Below are 15160 nucleotides of genomic sequence, written 5' to 3'. Positions count from 1 at the left end.
TGAAAGTGTACCAAAATATGGTGGACTAAAAAGGATAGGATCCTTCCATATGAGCCCCACAACGATCTTACAGGTATACATTTGTACACACAAACTTGCTTCACCACGGGGCATTACATTTGCACGCAGTACCATTACACTATGTTTTATTTGTATTACAATTCACCTTCATTTTGGGTGACTTTTATAAAGCCTATATAAGGTAATGAACACTATAGATCGATGAAAACGTTGCTTTATTTCCATCAAAAGGGCTCACACGGGGCATAATATAATAGCATTAATTAATTGATCGTGTGTAAAAAATGCCTGACTAAGAAAAAGAAAAACATAACCTCCTCCCCCTTCTTTGAAGTGTAATGGTTGCTCTCTAACAAACAGTGACCTACGTTTTTTGGTCTCCTTTGCTCGTTTGTCTGCATCGATGATTTCCCAATTAAGATTTTACCCTTGTAGGACCCCTTTGACTTTATAGATTCTAGGATCCAATCTAATTCTATTGCATTTGTTGCGTACATGTACATCAGTTGTTGATTTACATTTTGATGAGCCACAAAAGACTTGTATTACATATATAACATTACAAAATAGACAATAACTATTTTTAATCATTTTACAATCTGGTGCAAAATGTACAACCTATAAAATTTATACAATAAAAGATATAAAAAGAATGTGGTATAATTGCCAATGATATAACTCACCACAAAAGACAACATGACGTAGAAGTATTATAGATTACCGTATGACTTTCAACATTGATCATAAGATGAATTGTAAAGTCTTTCAAACGCGCTAGCATTATAACACAAGGGTCATTTTTGGGTCCCTTATAGCTTCCTGTTTGATGTGAGCCAATGCTCCGTGTTGAAGGCCGTACTTTGACTATAATTGTTTACTTTTTACACATTGTGATTGAATTGAAAGTTGTCTCATTGCCACTCATACCACATCTTCTTATTTTCCCATAAAAACAATCAAAGCTGCACTGTGATTCCTTCTAATTCTTTAAACAATTAATTAAATAATAAAATCTGATAAAAAGTTTTTGTCTTCTTTTAAAAGTTGCTTGCATATACCTCTTGGAAAAGTATACATCTTTTATATAATATAAAAAAAACTCATTGAACTTTGAAATTTAAACAATTAAGATAAAACATGGCAAACGTTTTCCCCAAAAAGCATCACATATTTGCAACTGGACATTAAGCAAAAAAAAATTCATCAATATCCTAAATCTGTTCATTTACTCATCGATTTAACTATTATTTCATTGTTTTCGTTTTGAACACAGATTGAGAAGTATTGGAAATCAATATTGCATATGTATACATGTATCTTTGTGCGTCTGAATTAACATGATAAAAAATTAGTTTGCTTCAAAAAAGATAATTATATTGATAAGTATATTTTCATCCAAACCCAAGATCCCGTGTCGATAAAGAATGAATGACTTGGATATTCAAAATCAATATTAAACTTCATATTAACCTTACTCAACTCATTCATTACTTAAAAGTTTAATCTTTCCAATCGTTTGAAATTATAAAATATTTACCTAAATTATCGTATATTGAAAAGGAGGCGAATGATTATGATGCTATGGGACCGATGGGTCTGCATATGGTTTTTCATGAAAAATGCAACATTAAACTGATAAGTCAAAAGGGGCTCAAGAAGGGAGTGTTGGATGAATTTACTGTCAAAATGTGTGTAGTTTTGTTCAACACAGACTCATAACAAATTGGTAAATACTGCTAAATCATAATATGCATGAAAAAGGGGGAGGGTTGATAAAAATTAAATACCATTTTCAAAATCGTCCTCAAATTCAAATGAGTAAAGCTAGAAATTTACATATACAATGTACCATACAGTCGTTTCATATTTCAATGCAAAAGAAAATTATTATTAAAAAAAATCATGCATAATAAAATTGCAGTAGGAACTTACTTTTTGGGAATAGTTAGATTGCTTATAATCACAAGTTAATTTTGTGACGCATTCTTCGATATTTAACATGTTTTACGAAAAAGACCATATTATAAGTAACACATGTGGAAAATGTTCAGGTAAAGGTATAATTATATGCTAATCATATCAAGCTGGCGATTTTACACTTGACAAACACAAAATTGAATGTGGTCGATTAGGATTTAATAACATTATATTACAACAATGATTTAAGTAAAATGACATTTTTCATTATTTTTGAAGATATTTTATGTATCACAGGGTCACAGTGGTTTTTAAGACGTAATATACTATTTTCTAATAACTTAAGTAAAACAATTGAACTGGATGATTCGCTTTTTAATTCATTAGGGTCTGCATGGATTAGGGGTTTAATTCTGTATTCTTTAATTTTTGTATTATTTTTCTCTATTTATTATCGTTATAGAAAAGAATTTTTATCCGTTCGTTTCGGATTCCATTCTTTATATTTTAGCCACCAATTATTCTCTATTTATTTAATTTGTTAGCCTATTTTTCTACCTTCTTTTTTCATAACCATTTTATGTAGCATTAGCTCCTTTTTCTCTTTCTGCATTTCTGCAACCCCCATCCATACCCTGATACATGAGTTGTTATTTTCTTCAGAATGAAGAACGAACATTTATTTACATTGTGTTTCTAAGACTGCCTAGCTGGCTAGTGGCGAATCCAGGGGACTGGTGGTTTCCGAGGTTGGAACCCCCATTTTTTTTTTAACTATCAATGCTATAAAATGGGGACATATGGTTGGAACCCCCTTTTCAAAATGGCTAGATCCGCTCCTACTTACAACGGAAATCGCATTAGATTTTATAGGATGCATCTTTTTACATCCTTGGTGAGTAAGTTTCTTATCCCCATATATTGCAACAGTTTATACATTTTAAGTGAAGTCACCCTCTTTTTTCCAAAGCGTTCTTGGTCTATTTATGGTTGTTCTGAAGACCTATGGCCGTCGTCTAAGTTGTACTGAAATTGAAAACGAAAGGTCACCGTCTGCTTCATTCTAACATCTATTACATATGTAGCATCCTTTGCAATGATAGTTGAATTCTTTTTATTTCTCCTAACTTAAATACATGTACTATGTCCTACTTGTTCATATCGAACTAATTATTTGATTGATTTCGTCATGAAAATATGGTACATGTGTCGCTTGACGCTAAAACAAACCAATAATCGATCAAACGGTAATAATTTGAACATCTATCCTAAGAAAGACAACCCTGTCTAATGAAAACAACAGTAGTTTGATGAGTGTTATAGAGACAATGTATTTCATATCTTTAGGTAGATTTGCGGTGTTTCGTAAGTTATACCACATAGATTTTGTTCACTCGGCAATAACATAACCCACGAGACGAAGGTTTAAATAAAACAGGTGTGTGACGAAGAGGAGAACACATATCTGGAAAACTTTTAGTATTAAAGCTGCAATGCTTAAAGGTCATTACAAATTAATAAATATAGAAATAACGACTCACAACCTCAGTGCTGAATGGCTTTTGATTACAGTAGAAGAACTACACAGACCACTCGGCCCATGTCGGCCACCGAGGCTCCTACGTTAAAATATAAAAGAGCGTTTAATACTGATTATAATTTAGAATCATATGCAAAACAGTGTGGTCCTGGCCATTGATTGACGACCTAAATTATCCCATTGACTGTGACAGATTATGTGAACGTTTATCTGTAACGACCATTGCTCACTTCTTACTTATTATAGAATTCAAACTGTGGGGCCACCAAAGGTTCTTAACGCCTTTAATAATAAAATAATTCGAAAAATTATTCAGGAATAACCTTTATGTTTTGATTTATATTATTGATATAAATCAACACATCGTATTATTCCGGATTCGTTTTTCGAATTGCTTTATTTGGGTGTTGACAACCTTTGGTGACCCCACAGATTCAGTGTCTTTAAAAAGTACATAGTGAGCAGTGATTGTTACCGACAAACGTTCACCTAATCTGTCCCAGTCAATGGGATAATTTAGGTCGTCAATCAATGGCCAGGACCACACTGTTTTGAATATGATTCTATATCTAAATGCTATATGTTTAGTTGATATTGATTATTGTATGTCCCCGCGGGGATCAATGTAAATGGTATAACAACTAAAAAACCACAAACCAAGGTGCATAGGACGTAAATGAAATTAAACACAGATCTTGAATCTCTGTTTATATAAATATGTTAAGCTCTGGAAATAAATTATTTAAAATGATCTGTTAAAGACTATATAATATTTCCCATCGGTCCAGATCTATCAAACTCGTTTAATAAAAATTAAATACGAGATATTGATTTAATACGGAATCGTGACACAGTTACAACCATTATCCAAACAGCAGGCAATGTCAATGCAATCAATTTGTTTGTTTATTAATTTTTGTGATTAAAATAATTTCAAAAAAATCTCAGTAGACAAATAAACAAGCGTTGCCTCTCTTTTAGGTTAATATTATACTTCATTTCCTTAGGGTTTCATACGATTTATATATTCCGCTTGTCTGTTTGTAGCCATTATTATATTAGCAACTGATGATTATCTTTGAACAGAAGAAATTTCGGAAATGAACACATTTCAATTGTTGGTTCCAACAGCAATATAACATCCAAAGAAAAATAATGTTATGCAATAAGCTATAAACAAACTGTCAATTTAAACAAAAATGAAGAGGATTATAATCAGTTTCTTGTTGTCAAATACTATTCGTTTTATTTGTTGTCAATCTTTCGACGATATAAAAGGTTTACATAAGGATTTACTATTGGATTACAACAAACATATTCGACCAGAAAGTAATATGGAGAACCCTACCAAGGTATATGTGGGAATAAACTTGGTGACATTGACAGACCTAGATGAGGTCAAGGGTCAGCTTTCAATTGTTGGGTTTTTGAATATATCCTGGACAGATACTAATTTATTTTGGGAACCACGGGACTATGGCGACGCTTACTCTACATGACTCTCTTCGTCTACGATATGGAAACCTCGTTTATTAACCGGAAATTCGGTAAATGTCCCAGAATTCGTAGACGTTGCTGACCTTCAAACTTTAGTCGACTATGACGGCACGTGCTATTGGCTGCCTGGTGTTCTTTGGCATTTATCTTGTAAGATAAATAACGTTCAGTTTCCGTTTGATATACAGGAGTGTTATATTGTATTATTGGCGTGGCCTTATCTGCATGTAATGCAAGATATAGAACTTGTCTCTATGTTTCCAAGTGCGAACAGAGAATACTACGCTGAACACGTGACATGGGAACTGGTAGAAACGAAAACGTATGTCATATCGAGGTACGACATTCCCGCTATACAGTTTGATTTTAAATTTAAAAGAAGACATAAATATTTCGTTATAACACTGATTTGTCCATTAATATTCATCGGGATCCTGAATATTCTTGTTTTCAAAATTCCATCACAATCTGGAGAAAGAATTGGATACGCCATTACAGTTTTATTGTCTGTAGCCGTGTATATGACAATAGCCTCTAATCTTCTGCCGCCATCCTCTTTACCAGACCTTTCGTATATATCAATGTTGTTATTGGAAAATTTAATTCTGAGCTGCTTCATTATGATTAGTGCAATTTATGGGCTTCATTGTTATCATTATCCAGATGACAAACCAATACCGTGGATTTATCAAAAACTATATGCATGTCGTCAAATACTTTCACGTCGTAAGGAAAAGATATCTGATAGCACACTTGGTCTTGATTCAAGTATGACACCAGAACATTCTTGGAAGAAAGTAACTTGGAAACAAGTCAGTGAACATTTGGACACTGTTTTCTTCATCTTCTATTTCTTTTGTCTTGTTGCAATCCATGCTAATTATATTATAAAAGTTATTTAATATATTTTTTTTAAATGAGTACTTTGTCTACATTCGAAAACAGTTGCAAGGCAACAGATAATTTCTTTTAAAAAGATAGGATTTAAAAAAGTAATAAAACGTGTATTAATGCAATTAATGTGTTTATATTTGCTTGTTGCACAATCTTGCTCTAATTTGACGTAACTATATACAATGTGCAGAACTGTTCAGTATCACGGAAGAATAAAGCGCTCTGAAACATATTTTAATCTGCCACAATATTGCACGTGTCTCTCAAAATTTAGTGATTGTCGTTAGTGGCTGTTTGCATTACTGGTTTTCTGTCCATATTTTAAATTATATTTTTAGCTTGATTAATTTTGTTGAATTTTCTACTCTGAAGTGTATCCCATGTTGTTGACTCGGGTCCTCATATAACTTACTCTATAGCTTGCACTACGGTGTTGGGTTTGCTAATTATTGAAGGTCGTATGGTAACTTGTAGTTTATCATATAAGTGTCCTGTAATTTTTGCTGTGCCTTCTTCATGCTGTTTACTTTATGACAAGGTTCAGTTCGAATCTGTCTTTCGTCCCATTATGAAGTTATAACGATTTCATATTAAAAACGCTGTTCTTGGTTGTAATTTTAAAGTGCTGGTCTTAGTGATTAAAAATAGAACAAAACAAAATATTCCTTCCCGTGTTGTTATCTGGTTTCAGAGGGCGCTTCAGACAGTTGCAGATTGAAAGTGACATGAACAAATTTGGAAACTGAAATTAACCCCCTCAACCCCCTTTTAAAATCATTTTGCAATTGACGCATTTTAATAATTAAAGCACATACATATTTTTAGAAATGTATACAAGACGAAGGTATTATATTAGAATGTAGCCTTGACGGGCGAATGCAATCCCATCTTAGATTGGACGAGCCAATAAGGTTTAGTTATTATAAACATATATGTTGTTTACGAATATGATTTATTGATTTAATTATACATGTTTACCATTTTGTTGCTTCTTTCATTTTGATAATAAAATGACAGTTTTCAAATTAGAATTCATCAGTCATTCCTTCATCCAATCAAACAGAACAAGCCTGTGGTGATAAAGATAACTTAAGTGTTCCCAGATGAACTTTGATTTAAATGAAGATCATATTCATTTGGATTAACACATCAGGAATTTTAATTTCCAAACTTGTGTTAGTTGTTTAATTGGCAATTAAGCTGAATTTGTTTATTTTGTTTCATTGAGAATTTCGGTCTCATTACCCATGGTTGTTAATTGCTGTGTTGTTTTGGTCTCTTGTGGAGAGTTGTGTCATTGGCAATCATACATGTACAACATCTTCTATTTTATAATCATTGTCTGTATTTGTTTTATTGTTGTCTTACTGTGGTAGTCTAGCTTTGAAATTATGTTGGTTGACCTATATATTACATAAAAGTGGGGCGAAAGCGACCGGAGGGACAATCAAACTCATAGATCGAAAATGAACTGACAACGCCATGGGTAAAAATGAAAAAGACAAACAGACAATATTATTACACAAGAAACAACATAGAAAACTAAACTAAAAACGAAGCAAAATGAACTTCACAAAAAATGTGGGGTGATGTCAGATGCTCCGGATTTATAAGCAGATCATGCTCCACATGTGGCACCCGTCGAGTTGTTCCTTTTATTACAAATCCGATAAATAGTCTACTTCGGTAGGTCACATTCGTGAAAAGGGAAGGGGATTGTAGTTGAGGCATTAGGAACATATCCAATACCATCTGTGAATTGGGTATTCCGTAACGGTCAACCAACTCTTAATGGGTCCGTAAAATGTGTATTCCGTTGTCTCAAATGTCATCCATCTCCAATGCCTAGAGTAAATCAATGATTGTTCATTACATATATAAAAAAAAAAAAAAAGAAGATGTGGTATGGTTTCCCATGAGTCATCTCTCCACACGATACCAAAATGACACATAAATTAAAATTATAGGTCATCATACGGCATTTATGTTTTCCACCCTTAATGTTTCACATGTATTTATTTTAATGATATTATTATAAGATAGATACTTCTGTCTTTCTCTCCAACAATTTTTCGTCAAACATTGGATAGTTTTGGGTAATAGGAAGTCGATTTAGGTTATAACTATTTAGTTATGTCTTCCTTCAGATTTTTATGCCCCACCTACGATAGTAGAGGGGCATTATGTTTTCTGGTCTGTGGGTCCGTTCGGTCGTTCGTCCTTCTGTCCGTTCGTTTGTTCGTTCGTCCGTTCTTCCCTCTTCATGTTAAAGGTTTTGGTTAAGGTAGTTTTTGATGAAGTTAAAATCTAATCCCCTTGAAACTTAGTACACATGTTCACTATGATATGATCTTTCTAATGTTAATGCCAAACTAAAGTTTTGACCCAAATTTTACGGTCCACTGAACATAGAAAATGATAGTGCGAGTGGGACATCCGTGTATTTGGGACACATTCTTGTTTTAACTAACTTAGATATAAGTGTGTCGTTCTAGAACAAAGTAAGATACGCATGTCATATATTATGAGCAAGTTACCGTTTTCAATACAAATGTAATATTTGCTGCTGGACATAAAATCTTTAAATGAATTCCTCGCAAATTAACATTTCTTGTTTCTATTATCATGTATTTTGAACTATCTAGAACAAATTGAAATGAAATGTTGAAAGTCAACGACAAATGCCTGGGCTGATATACATAAGTACACCTGAGATATTCAATCAGAGCACTATTGTATCATACGACAGTCATATGGCACGCCGTTTTTATATTTATTCAAATTTGAAGATATCTTATTTATTTAACAAGATATCTTATTAAGTATTAAGATATCTTTAATTTTAATAAGATATCTTATTTAATTTGAAAGGAAATAAGATATCTCTATTAGTTTATAAGATATCTCTATTATCTAATAAGATATCTATATAAGTTAATAAGATATCTCTATTAATTAATAAGATATCTTATAAAGTATATAAGATAGCTTATAAAGTATATAAGATATCTTATAAAGTATATAAGATATCTTACTTCTTTATAAAGATATCTTTTAAATACATACTTTATAAGATATCTTATTAATTATAGAGATATCTTATAAACTAATAGAGATATCTTATTAACTTATGGAGATATCTTATATATTAAATAAGATATCTTTATAACCAATTAAATAAGATATCTCTATAAGTTAATAAGATATCTCTAAAAGTTTATAAGATATCTCTATAAGTTAATAAGATATCTACGGAAGCCTGGAGCTGCCTTGTATTATTGTTTATAACTAAACCATATATGATAATCATCGCGATAATGTTTTGAATATTGCAATTCGACGCCTTATTTATCGCAATATTTCGCTATATTTAACAACAAGGCACTTTATTTAGCGCAATAATTTTTTATATTTAACAGTAAGAAGACTTAATTATCCCAAGAATTTGCTTTATGTAATAAGACGACTTATTTATCGCAATAGTTTCGCTATATCTAACAACAAGGCACCATATTTAGAGCAATGCATTGCTATATTTGAAAAGAAGAAGCCTTACTTATCGTTATTATTTGCTATAAATAACAAGACGCCTTAGTTATCGCAATATTTCGCTATATCTAACAACAAGACGTCTTAGTTATCGCAATGATTTGCTCTAGACACCTTATATATCGCCATACTAACAAGACGACTTAGTTATCGCAAGATTTTGATTTTAATATAAACACTGGACACTTTTAATTTGCAAAACACTCATTTGCAAATCCGCCGCCGCCTCAAACAAGAGCTACAATATCATGTATATAACCAAAATGTGCAGAATTACATGGGATTCAATAATTTCCTTGGTTTTCTACAGTTACTTTCATATTTATTTTGCAATTTGAATTATAAAAACATGGGATTTTCAATATCCCATGGGACAGGGCAAAATCCCATGGGATTTACCATTATCCCATGGGATTTTGGATAAATCCCATGGGATTTTTTTTTGTCCCATGGGATTATTGTAGTCCCATGGGATATTTGTTGTCCCATGGGACAAAAAAAATCCCATGGGATTTTTATTATCCCATGGGATTTTTAATATCCCATGGGACAAATTAAAATCCTATGGGATTCTAATTGTAAATATATAGATATAAATAAACAGTAATGTGTATGTTACAATGTGTTCTATTTGGTAGTAAATTATTATACGATGAATCTTTTTAATTGAATATCTTTTTTTCTTGGGAAATGTTAATTTAGCATATTGTTCTTTAACTGTTCAAAACTAAACTTTTAAACAACAAAGCAGATAATGTAAGTATCAATATATGTTTATTCATGAATTATAGAATACTTTCATGAAACACAATTATTTGCCATTTGAAATCAATAAAAACTCTATTGTTAGGCTTAACATACTAGTAGCTATTTAAGTAAATCTATTTTTTTCACAATATCCCTCAACACAAAACATTAATAGTGTCTTATCATCCAGCATTGTTTGATGGTATAGTCCACTTTTTGGACATTCAGCACAAAACTTTGACATTATTGTGGTTTCAATATTTTTTTGAATTTAAAAGAACTTCAAATCATTGACAGAGTGATGAAAATAAGAACTGATCCAACTTTTGTCTTTGAATTTATTCTGGTCTTGTTTCTATGTTTTCTCCATGTATTCTAGGTGGTGAATTTCAATCCTTCTGAAAAAGTACCAATAAAATCTAAAGTAATGGATTATACAAAATTGTTTTCATACATGTAGCAATAATATGATTTTCAATAAAAATAGCTATGCGGTATGGATTTTACTGATTGTTAAAGGTTGTCCAGTGTCATCAGTTGCTAACGGCCTACATCCTTCGGTCTCTGATGGAGGGTTGTCAAATTAGCAATATACCACATCTTCCTATTCTAATACCATATACCAATCAATTAAATTATTCTTCTTTATAACATTTGGTATTTTCCCAAGTTATATACATAATATATATATATATACTGTAAATTCGGAATTAATGCGAGTTGGTTTTTTTTGCGAAAAATGCAACAGAGTTGTAAATGCAATAATTTAAACTCGCATTATGAAATATTTTATATGGATTAAACAGGATTTTTCTCAAAAGCGTAAAATTTAAAATCGCATTTAAGTCTAAAATGACAGAATCGCAATAATGAATTTTTGTAATTTACAGTATAAAGATCAATGTTGAAACTTTAGACAACTATAATAACATTCCATTATTCACAAGAATTTGCAATATATTATACAAAATGCAGACAACAGAAACAATATTTTTTTAAGCTTTTGAAGTTCAGACAGATTTCAATTTGATTTCAATTTGTGTTTTATTTCAATGAAAAAATACCTTGAACTCTTTGAACATATTGGAAATTATAACATTGATACAAAAAAATATGTATGTTTTATCCTTATTTTTTGTGTTGTTGGCTTGCTGTCTCATTTTAATATACATTTAAACATACATCAATGATTTTCTTCTTTATTAAAAGTAAAAATGGGATATTTTTTATTTTGATATCCCAAAACATTATAGTTCTATCAAATAACTTATTACCAAGTTCAAAAACACCAATGTGTTTGATATTAATTTTAAGACATGTATAAATGTTCCAGACCATATCAGTATTCGGATCTTACTTTTATGGTCCAGAACTTACAGTCCCACCATATGTGTACAGTCAGACCATATAAGTATACTTGTACTGTCTGGTACCAGCTCGACCAAACCTGTGTTTTTATTTTAACTGCAATTAAACATTTTGTATTTATCTATTAAAAATTTTAGTTATGTTGATCTGTACTGTACATTTGTTTGTAATAAACTTGACCAACTTCTTAAAATTGGGCAGACTGTATGCGTACAGTCCAAATACTTGTATGTTCTGGAACATAAACATGATTAATAAACATTTGGCAGGATGTCATGCTAAAATCCCATTAATATTAGTACTAAATTTTGAGTATATACATGTAAATCCACCAGTTACTTACTGAAATTCATGGTGAACACTCACAAAAAATTACAATTAGAGGAAAGACTGGAAAGATGAATGCACTAACACTATCAAAACAGAGCATAAAACTTACCGAAAAACAAGATGTTTTACATTTATCCAGGAGCAGGATAATTGAAAAGTGTTTTTTTTCTTTCTCTGCTGTCCATCATATAACCTTTGAATTCATTCCTGCAAAGTATGAAAATCTGCAAAGGTAACTTATCCACATTTTGAATTTTGAACTGCATACTTGTCCTTTTCATCTTGCTGACAACCTAAACATAAAAAAATGATAAAAACATAATTCTAGATTGACTTTGTGTTTTTATTTTTGTTGGTACATGTACAAACAATTTTCCCAACTTTAAAACGAAAACATCATCACCATTAAGAGGAGGTCATACTAACCTCTGAAATATTGAAACAAACCGAAATTATTACTTAAGAATGATTAAGATCTTGTCGTAAATTAATGGCATAGATACTCTTATTTTTGAAAACTTGATGTCTATTGCATACTTTAACTTATATTTCTTTGTACGTGAGTATGCATATTAAGATGGACTCCATGGACTTTAATGTAAGCATGATTAATTTTACAGTCACTGACAGTTTTTCAGCTCTATGTGTACATTTTGAGAGAATCTTGCAATACTGTATATTCTGATATTCAGAACTTATTGTGAGGTTTTTATTAATAAAACTGAAAGCTGTATCTCGTTTTCATTTCTGATACATATTTATGAGCTGAAGACCAGTGCCGAATTTTTCTCACTGCATTGAAGACCCATATATATAGGTGACCTTCGGCCGTTGTCTGCTCTTTGATTGGGTTGTTGTCTCTTTGTCAAATTCCCAGTTTCCACTTCCCATTTTATATCATGTATGTTGATTTTTCTTAAATTACAATATTCAATCATGCAATTTTGTCCATTATTGAAAATAGGATAAGCAAAAATAAATGCACAAAAAATTTAACATTGTTATATATGTAAAAGACTTTTTTTTAAATTCAAAACAGTTGCCTACACTGTTAATTTCCTTGTTTGATTTCATATTTTTAAAGCCTTTATAGCTAGCTAGATGGTATGCCGGAGCGGATCCAGCCATTCTAAAAAGGGGGGTTCCCAACCCAAGACAAAGGGGATGGTCCTATATTCATTTGATTTGTTTTATTGTCTCATACAAGAATATATATGGTTTGAGGGTGGGGATCAGGGATCCTGAAATTTTTTCACCTAACCACTGGATGACAGGCATGACAGGGGATCTCAACCATTTAAAAGTTTCTCAAACATGTGGGGGTGGGGGTGAACCCCATGGACTCTCCCTATATTTCCTTCGATTTGTTTTATTGTTCTATACAAGAATATATAAATATGGTTTAGGGGTGGGGATCTTGACCGTTTACAAGTTTTCAAACTAGAGGGGGTGGGACTTCACTTTTATTTTATTTCATTATTAATTTTATTGTCCCCGACAAGAATATATATGGTTTAGGGGTGGGGATCTGGATCGTTCACAAGATAATAGCACATTCTCAAATTGAACAGGGTGGGGTAACCCCCAAAGACCTCCTTTTAATATTTCATTTGATTTGTTTTATCGTCCCATTCAAGAATATATATAGTTTAGGGATGGGGATCTGGACCGTTTACAAGATAATAGCATATTCTCAAATTGAAAGGGGTTGGGATTACCTCCCATGGACTCACCCTCCCTTCTTTCTTCCCCACGAAATACCTTTTAATAAGCCCCAATGCACAGATAGTTCACAGTATTTTCCCTTGATTTACACTAAAGAATAGACGTATTTACACTTGTATGCAAATTTGTCCGCCATTACATAACATCACACAAGTTCCCGTAAACTTTGACTTCATAATTCAAAACATATGACGTCACAACTAAAAAGTGATTGTTGCTTGACGTCAAGAGGTTATTCGGAGGTGATGTAAGGTCATTTGGAGGCAAAATACAGCTAAATACCAAAAGTGTAAATACGTTAATATACACTATACAGGTGTAATTTTATTTTTAAAAGATAATACAACTGAAGACTACCATGAACACAGCAGTGTATCCAGAATTTTTCATAAGTGGGGCCCACCGACTGCCTAAGAGGGGCCTGCTCCTGCCATGACTCAGTGATTCCATATATAATCAACTAATTCTTTTCCTAAACAGGGGGCCCTGAACTCCTGATCCCCCCTTTTTTCCTCATTTCAATCACCCTGATATAAATTTAGTTTTATCACTTACAATAGGAATGGTTTGAATTCCCCAATAATTCTTATATACCATTAATATCAACATATTTCATTTTTGATAAATGAAAGGCAAAAGTTTTCTATAGGTAGAAATGGATAGTGGGAAGCTTTCAGATTTACACCATGCCGGTGGCTGTGTTCAAAGTGCTGGGTTTTTATGACCCTCGTTGTTTGCGGACTAACTATTTAGGCCAGTGGTGGATAATAGTGTGCGTGCATTAATCTTCTATACCTTCTTAATCAATATATTCAAACACTGACGGCAAGTGTTGTAATGATGTATCAATGTCTTTTTGAAATCACCGTGCTATTTACATGTGGGATCGAGAATGCAGGGGAAGGAAACTTGTCAATTATGTTTATTTCTAAGCCAAAATAAAATGGGCCGCCGTAAAATTAACCTTGGGTAATAACAGTGCATGTGAGGCTCGTCTCGGAGGGTGTCTTCTTTTTTTAGTTATATTTTTAATAACTTACACTTTCTTTCCATTATTCTCTTTCTTTCACTATACTTTATTCCTTTTTCTTTGTCCTTTGTTCTCTTGTTAATTCACATCCATACCCTCTTATGTGTATGTGGACTTACTGTAGTTTATTTTTTAGTTCTGACAGAGATATTAGATACAATATATATGTCTCTGGTTCTGGTATAATGCGATAAGTCAATTTCTTTTTCATGCAGTGTCATGAAATATAATGGTTTTATGCATATCAGCCAAGATTGTGGGCAACATTTTAATAAACAATTCAACACTAAACACGTTATGTGAATTTTATTAAAATCGATGAAGAACATGAACTTGGCAGCTAGTGCCCCTTAAACAGGTAAAGTTCAATTAACAAATTCTGATCTACTGGCATTCAACACCAAATTACTTACTTGCTGTATATTGATAAATGTGATTGTATATTGTCAATACCTCAACATCGAGAATACGTCATGTGAGGTGTTGGTCGCTACGTTTGAGAGACAGAGAAAAACATCCAGGTAAAAAGTGTAGAATTTTGT

At 32.1% G+C, this 15160-nt stretch overlaps 1 long non-coding RNA gene across 1 annotated transcript; it reads right to left on the bottom strand.

Moving 5' to 3' along the window:
- Positions 1-10232: 10232 nt before the first annotated feature.
- LOC134684022 (uncharacterized) lies at positions 10233-14505 on the bottom strand. Its single transcript, XR_010101144.1, has 3 exons — positions 14384-14505; positions 11973-12156; positions 10233-10563 (listed from the first exon to the last, which is right to left on the bottom strand). It is a non-coding gene; the product is annotated as an uncharacterized LOC134684022 (long non-coding RNA).
- Between the last annotated feature and the right edge of the window lie 655 nt (positions 14506-15160).

The sequence above is a fragment of the Mytilus trossulus genome, chromosome 9 (assembly GCF_036588685.1).
Source record: "Mytilus trossulus isolate FHL-02 chromosome 9, PNRI_Mtr1.1.1.hap1, whole genome shotgun sequence".
NCBI classification, from domain to species: Eukaryota; Metazoa; Mollusca; class Bivalvia; order Mytilida; family Mytilidae; genus Mytilus; species Mytilus trossulus.
This window is presented reverse-complemented; position numbering and strand designations above follow the sequence as displayed.